This window comes from Amblyomma maculatum, chromosome 3 (genome assembly GCF_055883805.1).
Source record: "Amblyomma maculatum isolate TAMU_Amacu chromosome 3, ASM5588380v1, whole genome shotgun sequence".
In the NCBI taxonomy this organism is placed as follows: Eukaryota; Metazoa; Arthropoda; class Arachnida; order Ixodida; family Ixodidae; genus Amblyomma; species Amblyomma maculatum.
Window position 1 is genome coordinate 136,827,103 of NC_139346.1, and position 10,926 is coordinate 136,838,028.

General features: G+C 43.2%; 1 long non-coding RNA gene across 1 annotated transcript; it reads left to right on the forward strand.

Annotated features, from left to right (window-relative positions):
• Positions 1-4,121: 4,121 nt before the first annotated feature.
• On the forward strand, positions 4,122-10,576 carry LOC146196165 (uncharacterized). Its single transcript, XR_014705630.1, has 3 exons — positions 4,122-4,232; positions 9,054-9,105; positions 10,351-10,576. It is a non-coding gene; the product is annotated as an uncharacterized LOC146196165 (long non-coding RNA).
• Positions 10,577-10,926: the final 350 nt, after the last annotated feature.

The following is a 10,926-nucleotide window of genomic DNA, read 5'->3' on the forward strand; positions in this document are numbered from 1 at the left end:
AAACGAAGTTTGCGTCGATTTCTCGGCCTCTGCGCGTACTATCGTCGCTTTGTTCACAATTTCTCCAAGATCGCTGAGCCTCTGACCCGCCTGACAAAAGACGCCGAACCGTTCGTTTGGGGCCCCGACCAGGAAAAAGCCTTCATGGAACTCAAGTCCCGTCTCAAATGTACACCTATACGTGTCCACTTCGACGAAGATGCCGACACGGAACTGCACACGGATGCCAGTAACATTGGTCTCGGTGCGGTCCTTGTTCAGTGGCAGGGCGGTGCAGAACGCGTCATTGCTTACGCCAATCGCGCTTTGTCCCGTTCTGAAGTTAAATATTCAGCTACGGAAAAGAAGTGTCTTGCTGTTGTGTGAGCAGTCATGAAATTTCGTCCGTACTTGTAGGGTCGTCCGTTTTGTGTCGTGAGCGACCATCACTCACTGTGTTGGCTCGCAAACCTGACGTAGCCATCGGATCGGCTTGCTCGATGGAGCCTTCGGTTGCGAGAATTTGACGTTACTATAGAACACAAGTCCGGCAAGAAACACAGTGATGCTGACTGTCTGTCCCGCGCCCCTACTCCCTGCCACATGGACGGCTGCGACGACGATACCGCTTTCCTCGGTGTTATCACGTCGTCCACCTTAGCCCGAAAGCAGCGGGCCGATTCTGAACTTTTGCCCCTCATCGAATACCTCGAAGGAACCGTGTCATCTCCTCCTCAGCTCTTCAGGCGCAGACTGTCGTCATTTTGCTTGCGCGATGGTGTCCTCTACAAGAAGAACTACGGTCCAACAGAAACTGTTTATCTGCTAGCAGTACCCACCACGCTTCATGACGAAGTTCTTCGTGCGTGCCACGACGACCTTTCTTCCGGCCATCTCGGTTTTTCTCGCACATTGGCACGGATACGCTTAAAGTACTACTGGCCCAGGCTAGCTGCCGTTGAGCACCGCTATGTTCGTACCTGCCGTGAGTGCCAGCGACGGAATACACCGCCCATTAAACCAGGTGGCCTCCTGCAGCCTATCGATCCCCCCAAATTCCCATTTCAACAGGTCGGCATGGACTTACTGGGCCCATTCCCGTAGTTCTCCATGGGTAACAGATATATAGCGGTAGCCACTGATTACCTCAGCCGCTATTGTGAGACCAAGGCCGTTCCCCGTGGTACCGCAGGGGAAGTTGCGCATTTCTTCATTCACAACATTGTACTCCGTCACGGCGCCCAACAGTCGTCTTAACTGACAGGGGAACCTCGTTTACGTCGGCACTCACGAGCGAGGTCCTTCGACTCAGTGGCACAACCCACCGCAAAACAACTGCCTATCATCCTCAAACTAATGGACTAACTGAGCGGCTTAACAAGACAATTGCCGACATGATTTCTATATATGTAGACAACGATCATGGGAACTGGGACTGAAATCTGCCATACATCACGTTCGCATACAGCTCTGCGCTCCAGGAAACCACACGCTTCACTCCATTTCATTTGGTCCATGGACGCGAACCTTTGACTATGCTGGATGCCATGCTTCTTCTGGATTCTGTTCCCTCGACTGTCGTGGGGACTGACCAATTTATTCGTGACGCAGAAGCCGCACGCCAACTTGCCCGACAGCGAATTCGGCACCAACAAGTACACGACGCCCAGCGCTACAACCTGCGACACCGAGAGGTGACTTACAGACTCCGCGATCAAGTCCGGGTTTGGAGCCGAATACGGTTGCGAGGGCGCTCTGAAAAGCTTCTGCGCCGTTACTTTGGACCCTACGAGGTGCTCCGTCGCCTCAGAGCGGTGAACTACGAGGTGTTACCACAAGGCACTGTCTGCTCATCTCGGCATCCGAAATCTGAAATAGGTCACTTCGCCAGAATGAAGCTTTATTACAATTGTTAAACCATTTTAGGGTCTAAACCAGAGCCAGAGGCTCCCGTATAACTTGCCCTGCATATATATTGTTCCCCTACGTTTGCGGCATCGGGTCGATGCCTCTTGGAAGGGGGCAATGCCACACCGCTGCCCATCTAGCGCCACCAAGTGGCCGAATGTCTTGGCGCGTGGCTGAGGGTCGTCCTCGTCTGTCTCGAGCTTCGCTTGATTAAAAAAAAAAGGGCAGCTCGGTTGTTGTTCTGTTTGCTACGTGTGTTGGTGACTATATATGTATATATAAACTGGTTTATTATAAAGCTGCCCTGACGAAAGGAATACCATTGCCGAATCTGTCGGCGAAATAAACATTGTAACAAACAGCCGCGTTTGTCGCAAAGTTCTAGAATATATACAATATGTATATAATTTAAAGGAGCGAACAGTCCACAAGTGCAAGGCAAACGTTCTTTTTTATTGTTTATGATGTTGACATTTACAATAATTTGTCTTATGGTGATTATTAGCATACAGAGCATTAAATGCAAAGCGGAAGAAAAAACAACAATATATATATATATATATATATATATATATATATATATATATATATATATATATATATATATATATATATATCAGTGCCAAATAGTGTCTAACATTTGAGGTTACAGCCACTGGAGTGGATAATTGTAGCAGGACAATGCGCTGCTGACAGACTCGCCTAAACCATGGAGACTTGCTTTGTACTATGTCTAATTCGAACTGTCTGACTAGTTATATTTTAACCCTCTATAACATGGTAGCCTTTAGTGTGTTCACGACGACATGCTTACAACTGGCACGCTGGAATGGCAGCTACAGCAGCTACATTAAAACATGTGTGAGGTTAAGAATCTTAAAAGCGCCCAGTTTGGGACTAGAAAGTTATAAAAGAGCATGTGGTGAAGTGTCCAGGGGCATTTAATCTACAAAATAAGGTAGGAGTACAGTCAAAATGAAGCGTATTGGCATTTTAAGAGGGGTGAGGCTTAACAGGTAGCTTTCAACATCTAATAACATTCATTATATTCAGATATTAAAGCAATTTATCTACAGTAAGCTCACTGGAAGGCTCATTGCCTCTTTGATGCTTTGGCGAAAGAAGTGTAAAATGTAACCTCGTTTTGCACTGACTTGATTTGGTGAAATCCAGCACTTGAGAAATGCAACGCATAAGACGGATGTACGAATATAGATGTCGAGGAGGGAGGGTTTTAACAGGTAGGGTGCTTTCAGATCAGTCACGTGTAAAGAGAGCCGCCGGTGATGCAAGAGAAATTGAGGGCATGAGTCAATGTGTCCAAGTTTGAGCTGAAACCGTTAAGATGCTTCAAGAATGGTGGCCCATTTGCAGTAACACAACTGAAAACTACCAGGCTTAGCGTGCTAGCTGGTGTAGGTAACACGTGTACAATACCACGTGCACGACCACGTGTACTATAGATGACAAAGGTGTGGGTTCTAAAAGAAATAACAGAGGTTTGCGATAACCGCCAGCTGTATAACCGTTACACAGTTATACACTTTGCTAGTGAAAATGAAATACACCCTTGAAAAACACTATAGGACCCTGGAAGAATAGGTTTGTGGGGTTTAACGTCCCAAAGCGACTCATGCTATGAGAGACGCCGTAGTGGAGGACTCCGGAAATTTCGACCACCTGGGGTTCTTTAACGTGCACTGACATCGCACAGCACACGGGCGCCTTGCTTTTCGCCTCCACCGAAAAGCTGCCGCCGAGGCCGGGATTCCCTGGAAAAATAGAAGCACAAACATTGTCCAATCTGTCCAATTAGGGCGGTGCGTTTTTTCCGTGCTAGAGATTGGTTAGTAACACTTAGAACATGTTATCAGGAACGAACCTGGGTTACGATGTATAGAATACAATGGACAGTAGAACGAGGTGCAGAGAACATCTGCACACGTTACAAAAAAATACAGCATTTTGTGCGAAAGACAAAAATATGGCTTCGTTGAAAACAGGGCCTTTAATACTTTGGGGCTAAGAAACTAATAGCTGACAAAAAATAGGGCTATCACAATTCCCAAAACTGGTTCTAGGTTGGGATTATAGTTTGTTAAAAGGCATGTACGTCATTGAAGGAGAACAAAAGTGAATAGAAAGTGAATGAATTGTGGTTGACGTATCGCAGTGAAATGGAGTCCTTTCTTCCACACATTCGGCGTTAGTATATATACCCCACACTCCGGCGTCGAGAAAGTGCATTCCGCCAACACTGCGACAGAACAGTGTTCGCACACGTTTTGGAGAATCATGAATACCATGCACCTACTTCTCCTTCTAGGCCTCGTGGTCGTCGCAACGTGAGTGCTCTATTTCTAAGAGGATAGACATGAAATGACTTTTTATAATTGAGGAGCTCTAATGAACCGGAAAAATATTCCCCATAACTATTTGTAATTTACGAGTGAATGAAATATGCAACTGAGTTTAATGAAATATTTTTCACCTTACCATTAGGGCCTGTAAGGATGATTTTTGATTCTAAGTATTATCTCGGCCTTATCCACTACAAGGCAAAATACTGTTTCAGTTAAACGTCATCTTCACGACGCCCCTCAAAATGTAAAGCTACTTGCTTATAAAGCATTGATCAGACCAAAACTTGAGTATGCATCCGCAATTTCTAGCCTGCGCGTATTTCACAAATTTTATTACTCCCAGCTCAAACAGCAGCCATGCATCTGCGTACCACCACCACGCACTTCTCAACGCATTGGTCATCCGCTGAAAGTTTCACGCCAGTGTGCCCGTTCGACTACATTTTCCGAGTCATTTTTCCCCCAAACAGCCAGCGACTGGAACGACCTTCCCCATGAAATTGCAGCCATAACCTGCCCAACAACCTTCTTAGATAAAGTTAAATCCCACCTGTCATCATGAAATAAATGTTTTGATTTCTCATTTTAACCCCACCCCTTATGTAAACCCCCAACAAGGGGGCCTTTAAGGAAAATAAAATGAAATGAAATGAAACTTCTAGTTAACTTTTTTCCAGCTCGCATGCTGCCAGTTTACGTAGAAATTTTCTTTCTCTCGTCTTCGTATTTAACTCTACACAGCTACGGCTCATTTTTTGTGTATAACTCCGTTATCTTAACAGCCATAGAATATTTAGCCTTAGCATCCTATGATCCGGCCATGCCCATTTTTTATTTTTGATTTGCGCAAGAATGTCATTAACTTGCATTCGTTCTCTCAACCTGCCCGCTCTTGTCATGTCCGTCAGCGCCGCGCCAGTCATTTTTATGCAAGGGTTTTAAATGAGTTACTTCTTGCTTTTTGTGTTTAGAGAGGGCGTCAGTACTGCAATCTTAGGCGGGATACGATAGCGTGATTTGAGATTCTTGCCTCCTTTAAGCCTGATACTTTCCTGGTAATACGTTTCGCAGAATGCAAAAAGGAAGGGGTAAGGGTAAAAAAAAAGCAGACAATGAATAGCTAAATAAGAGTAAAATCGTTTTGTTGAGGAGTGAGGGAGGTTTATGAATTGTATCGCGTCCGGAACTTTTAAACGATATATATAACTTTATGTGCAGTGCATTAGGAATAACTTTTAAATAAGTTTCATCTCTATTCTGAATTTAAATTTTGAAAAAAAAAGATGTTCTTCCAAACACACGAGTTTTCATTTCTATATATTTATATCGGGACTTCTATTGTCATCACTATGCACCACTCTTCGGCGTCTGCTTTCGAGGCTTTTACATGGAAACGAAAGAATACGCGTGTAACCCGGGTCTCATTTACACCTCTACTTCTGCGTTGTTGTTCTTTTTAATGATAGCGTGGACGCGGATCAAAGCGCGGGAAAAATATTTCTCTCCTATATTCACGTATCTACTCATGTCGCTAGGCGAACGAAGTGCATGACGGAACTATGTAAATGAAATGATAGAGCTGTACCCCATCTGCGGCCTCTTGTTTATAAAAAAAAATGATGAAGTTATCTTTACATTTAGCCACATTATCGGGATTTGGCTTGAAAGGTAGTTTAAAGCTAATTGTTTTTTCAACACATAAAAACCATGGCCTTGAAATAATCACGAAGCACTTGCTAGCAATCTTGTGGTTTTTCAGGTATCGTACTCTCTTACCCCATATTGTTAAACATACAAATTTCGTATTTAGCTAAAATAAGTTTTAGAGCCTTTTTAGGATGCCTCCACCGGATTTCATAATCAATTAAAGGGAGTGTATTACGGATCCTCTGAGATTCACAATCGGTGTGCATTGATTATAGTTAGTTCAGAAGAAAGGAAAGGCGCAGTATCTATCACGCTTGTTTCTGTGGACAAATGGACCAAGCCGTAAGGGAAAGGAGGAAGTTCGGAATGAAAGAAGATGGAAAGGAACAAAGGGTGGATTTGAGAATGTTGCATTAATTTGATCTCTGTTACATTGAAATTCAAAGTGGAGACTATTCCTTTGCGAGTGTGATAAATTTTGAATAATTCAGCGTTCACAGCATTTTCTCAGTATTGCCGAACTGCAATCAGGAAAGTAAACATTACCTTATTTGGAGACGAATCGTTACCTTACAGGCGATAAAACAGGTATTCGGTGGACGCTGTATCTGACGAGACTCTTAGATTGAAAATCATTTCAAACACACTCTGTTCAAATGCACTCTTACAAAGAATTGGCATGGAATATCTGGAATAACTTTCCAGCTGTAGGCCCCTAAAGTGGCATTGCACAAACATGCAATAAGTTGGTCCAGATTAACTATATGGTCAACGTCGTGCTAATCTTGCACACATTTCTGCTGCAAGATGTAGCCTGCAAATATCCGCAGAAACAGGTGCATAACATGCGTATGGCAAGAAAATTGGAAAAACGAGCGAGACGTGCAGAGTAAACCTTTCTGCAGTAGCTCTGAATCCAGAACGTTGTTGGAAGACCGGAACGCAGGAGGCAAGGTGCTGCTATAATGGCATAAAATCTGTTCACAGTACTATATTCAGGTTTATTCACCAGACAAGCGCCAGTTTATTGCCTCTGCCTAATCACTTTAACACAACAGTAAGCGGTGCCATACTGCCTCCGGTAAAACTGGCACCCTTGTTACAGAATAGGCGCATCGGTAGTTCAGTGAAGAATGCAAGTAAGGTAACAAGAGAGGAAATGAGAAATAAGAAAAGATCATTGAGCTGAGATGAAATTACCCCTTGCTTATTGCCTGTGCTAGCTGAAGATGTGGAAGAAGTATCGAGCAACATTTTTGGGGACAAAGAATGGCTCATTGCGCATAAAAATGGCGAGAGACACGTATACGGTAGAAGAATTAACCGAAGAAAATGCAGTTTATTACCTTAATTACGAACATTGTGGGTGTCAGAGCTACGAAATACTTAGTTGCTCTGAGTTAGGTCTGAATGGTGCTATCGTGGTATCCGTGTCCTGCTTCAATGAATAGCGTTTAACTTGGAATAAACGTCATGTCCTAAGTTGACTAAGGATATAAAATAAAACTACTTCACAGAAATCAGTATTCTCCGCCACTCTTTGTTAATTGTGTGAGACTAATGTTTCTGTAACCAGAACATATACACCACATGGTGCAGATGTTCTTTCAAATAATGGGAAGCGAGAATGATGTACTGTATGATGTCATTATTACGGAATCTGTGAAAGTTTTCAAACGAAAACCACAACACCGCTTTATTTATGCAAAAATAAAATGGTGTAATGTAGTCGAAACAAGTGCTCACACCATTGACACTGCTCTATTTGATATTCCGTAATATTCTTTAGAGAGCCTGGAAGCGCAGGCGTTGAAGATATGCCTTAGATTGTCCAGAGGCACCTGTTTCAAAGGCACAATTGAAGAGGCTCGCCCATATCGATATACTCGCACGCGATCTATGTCGTGTGTATTTACAAGCACTAACACGACACCGTTGCAACTTATAGACTGAGATTCTGGATGAGCGGCCGGAACGAACTTTTACAAGTGCACTCCGCTGCCATCAGTCGCAAGTACCAACAGGCATATGCCCTCCCATATCATCCCGCCAAACCCCCGTGGGTGATAGATAAACCTTCGGTGCGCCTCCGTATTCCCGAGATACTAACAAAATCCATGGTGCCACTTAATGGGCTCAAACAACTTACCCTGAAACTCCTTACATCATTCCGGCTCCAAGGACACATGATAATGCTTCAATGAATCCCTCCGCACTGCGGGCTTGATATAAATGAACAGGTCGATCCTGAAGTAAAGGGTGCCCTCAGCAGTGGTGTTCAAACAGTTTTGCAGCTTTCCAGAGCGGATACTATGTGTCTTCTAATGAACTGTACGAAGAATGCTACGGCAACATAGTGGGCCCAGCTAGGCGCCCGAAAAATTCGTCTCAAAACTCGATCCAACACTGTCATTTCGTGCTCCGCGTGAACTTCTGCGAAATCATGCATGCTTGCAACTTGTGGCATCACAGAGACTATGGCCCAAATATTATGGGTGCGCCCAGTGTATGCGCGCGAAAAAAATGTGCTAACCGCTTTCTTTTAGCGTTTGGATTAGAGGCCTCTGCGGAGTTGCTGCTGGGCGCTTGGCAGGATGAGGGGAAGGGTGTACAGGGAGTGCGGGTCTTAGCCGTTTTTTATGCGACACGGGATTTGACTCGCGCTTGTAACGGAAGTTGTCTGTATATATTTTCATATGTCTTCTCCCGCACTGCCATTTAACATCATCCTCTTTTGTTTCCTTTTTCCCTTCCCTAGTGCAGATTAGCAGGCCAGATTTTATTCATTCTGGCCAATCTTTCTGCCTTTCCTGTCAATAAACGCATCTAGCCATCTTATAAAGAAGGTAAAAGGCTCGCCGAGTTCTGGCGAGTTCGGAGCTCAGTAAACTGCCATGATAGAAGGGACACTCTGAAAACACGTGAAACAGATTGCTTATTTCGTTTTTCATCCATGGACGTTGTCCTCATTTCCTTTAGATGATTTTGTAATTTAAGCGTGTAAACACCGAAACAGAAATGGCATGCCGGCCGCGGTTTTTATCTGTTAATGGGACATGATTTTCTCCCTTGTGTGTATATGTTTATTACCGGTAGCGATGTTTCTGTGTGCATTCAGGAGAGAAGCAAAAAAAAAAAATCTAATGTTATTTTCAGTGCAAATGTCTGGGGCCCTGAATACCATGAACACAGTCATTGTTTGGATACCGTAAGTATATTTTATGCAATACGATAGTAGCAACGTCCTCGCCTTCCTTTCTAGCTCTATATAAAACAACATGCACATATTTCTGTTTTCCTCATATGCCAAGCACATTGATTTAGAAGCTCTGTTTACACTTAAGTGTTGCTAAACAAATAAGGAAAGAGAATCAGTGTTAAACCTCTGGCTCCTAGGACTGCGCTTATGTTGCACCCTTTATGATTTCGTACCAGCAGGACTGCAAGAAAACTGCAATGTCTAAATAAAAACGAGAGAGCTGGGCATGATCAAAATGAAACCTTTGAAATAAGTCTGGTTATTACGCCGGCATGTGCCGACAGGCTATAGGAATGGGTAACAATGTAAAGAATGCTGACCAACGACTTCCATTTTCACTTCAAAGAGAGCATAAATGACACATTCTTGCAAAAATCCGTCCACAATATTAGGACACTCTAAATGAATGAAAATTTGGTTCGAAATTTTCTGGCTCTTTTTCTTCCGGCCTAATTCAGAAACATTACAAAAGCATGCACCGCGCTGTAGTTTGCCTATCATTCTAAGCGAGATGAAAGAAAGTTTTTCAGATGTTATAATTACTCTCGTTTTAACTCCTCTCGAAAGGAATATCGTAATACCTCCCCTTCATGCTGTTATCTTAGAATGCGACATGGTTTTAAAGATGTTTATTTAACTGAGAAGAAATATTGAGAATGTTTATTACAGTTCAATATACGGACATGTTAAAATTATCAAGAAACAGATTTTATTAAAATGTCAGCAGGAAGTGCATTACTTAACGAAACGTTGTGTAGGCTAACCGTGGAAAATATACCATATGAATAAGAACTGCACAGACAACTTTCTAATTGATAGGTTATCAGAATAGGGTAGATTTAAATTAGATAGATGTATACATCGGGAGAAAAACGTACTCTTTACTAGAAGGGCAGCTTGCGATTTCAGTTTTCGCGTATCAATCCAAAGAGAAAAGAATAATATTAGGCAAAACTCACCCCACTACAGCTGATTCTGTTGAAATGGAGGCAAGGGGGAGCAACAAAAATAAAGTCGATGCATTTGCTATTGACCCACGCCATCGAACCATGATTGGAACCATCGCAATTTAATCAGCACGAAGTGAGATTGATAGTATTAAACAAGAGCGAAATTCGACTGCCTGAAATTTTCAACTCTCAAAAAGGTGAGACACTTGTTCAGACGAAATGAAAAAATCATTTTGTTTTTCAGTGCCGCCCGGATGCCTGCCCAAGCGGATGTAGAGGAGGGTGCCTCTGCTACCGCAGATTTGACTATCCGAACCATGGATATTGCTTGAGTCCATCCAGAGCAATTCCGGATCACTTCCGTAACCTTGGAAAACATTAAGGTTAGGTTGGTAAAAAGCAGCAGAATGTCTGTTGCTTATGAACTTGGAAAGAAGCTGGAGAAATAAATATGCACAGCAATTTAGAAATGTGTTCGAGTTTACTTAAGCAGGAAGTCAAAGTGGCTAAATTCTACGTCAGACTGCGCAATGTTTTGCTAATGACGCACTACGTGCAACAGTGCTCTTATTCTCTGCGTCAGGTCCTGTCTTTGAATTAGGGCTTTGGGGTGCTGGACTTGGGTTCAAGTGCACAGGTACTAAATCTACCAGCCTGTTGGCGGCGTAGGAAGAACCGATGGTCGCGAAGGTCACAGCACAGAGTTGTTCTGCGCATTTACACGAGTTCGGATAAGACATCATGCAAACATGCTTATTTTGTGCAGCTAATCGTTTTCGCGATATATTGAAGCAAAGAATTTGGAAGATGCTAGTTTTTA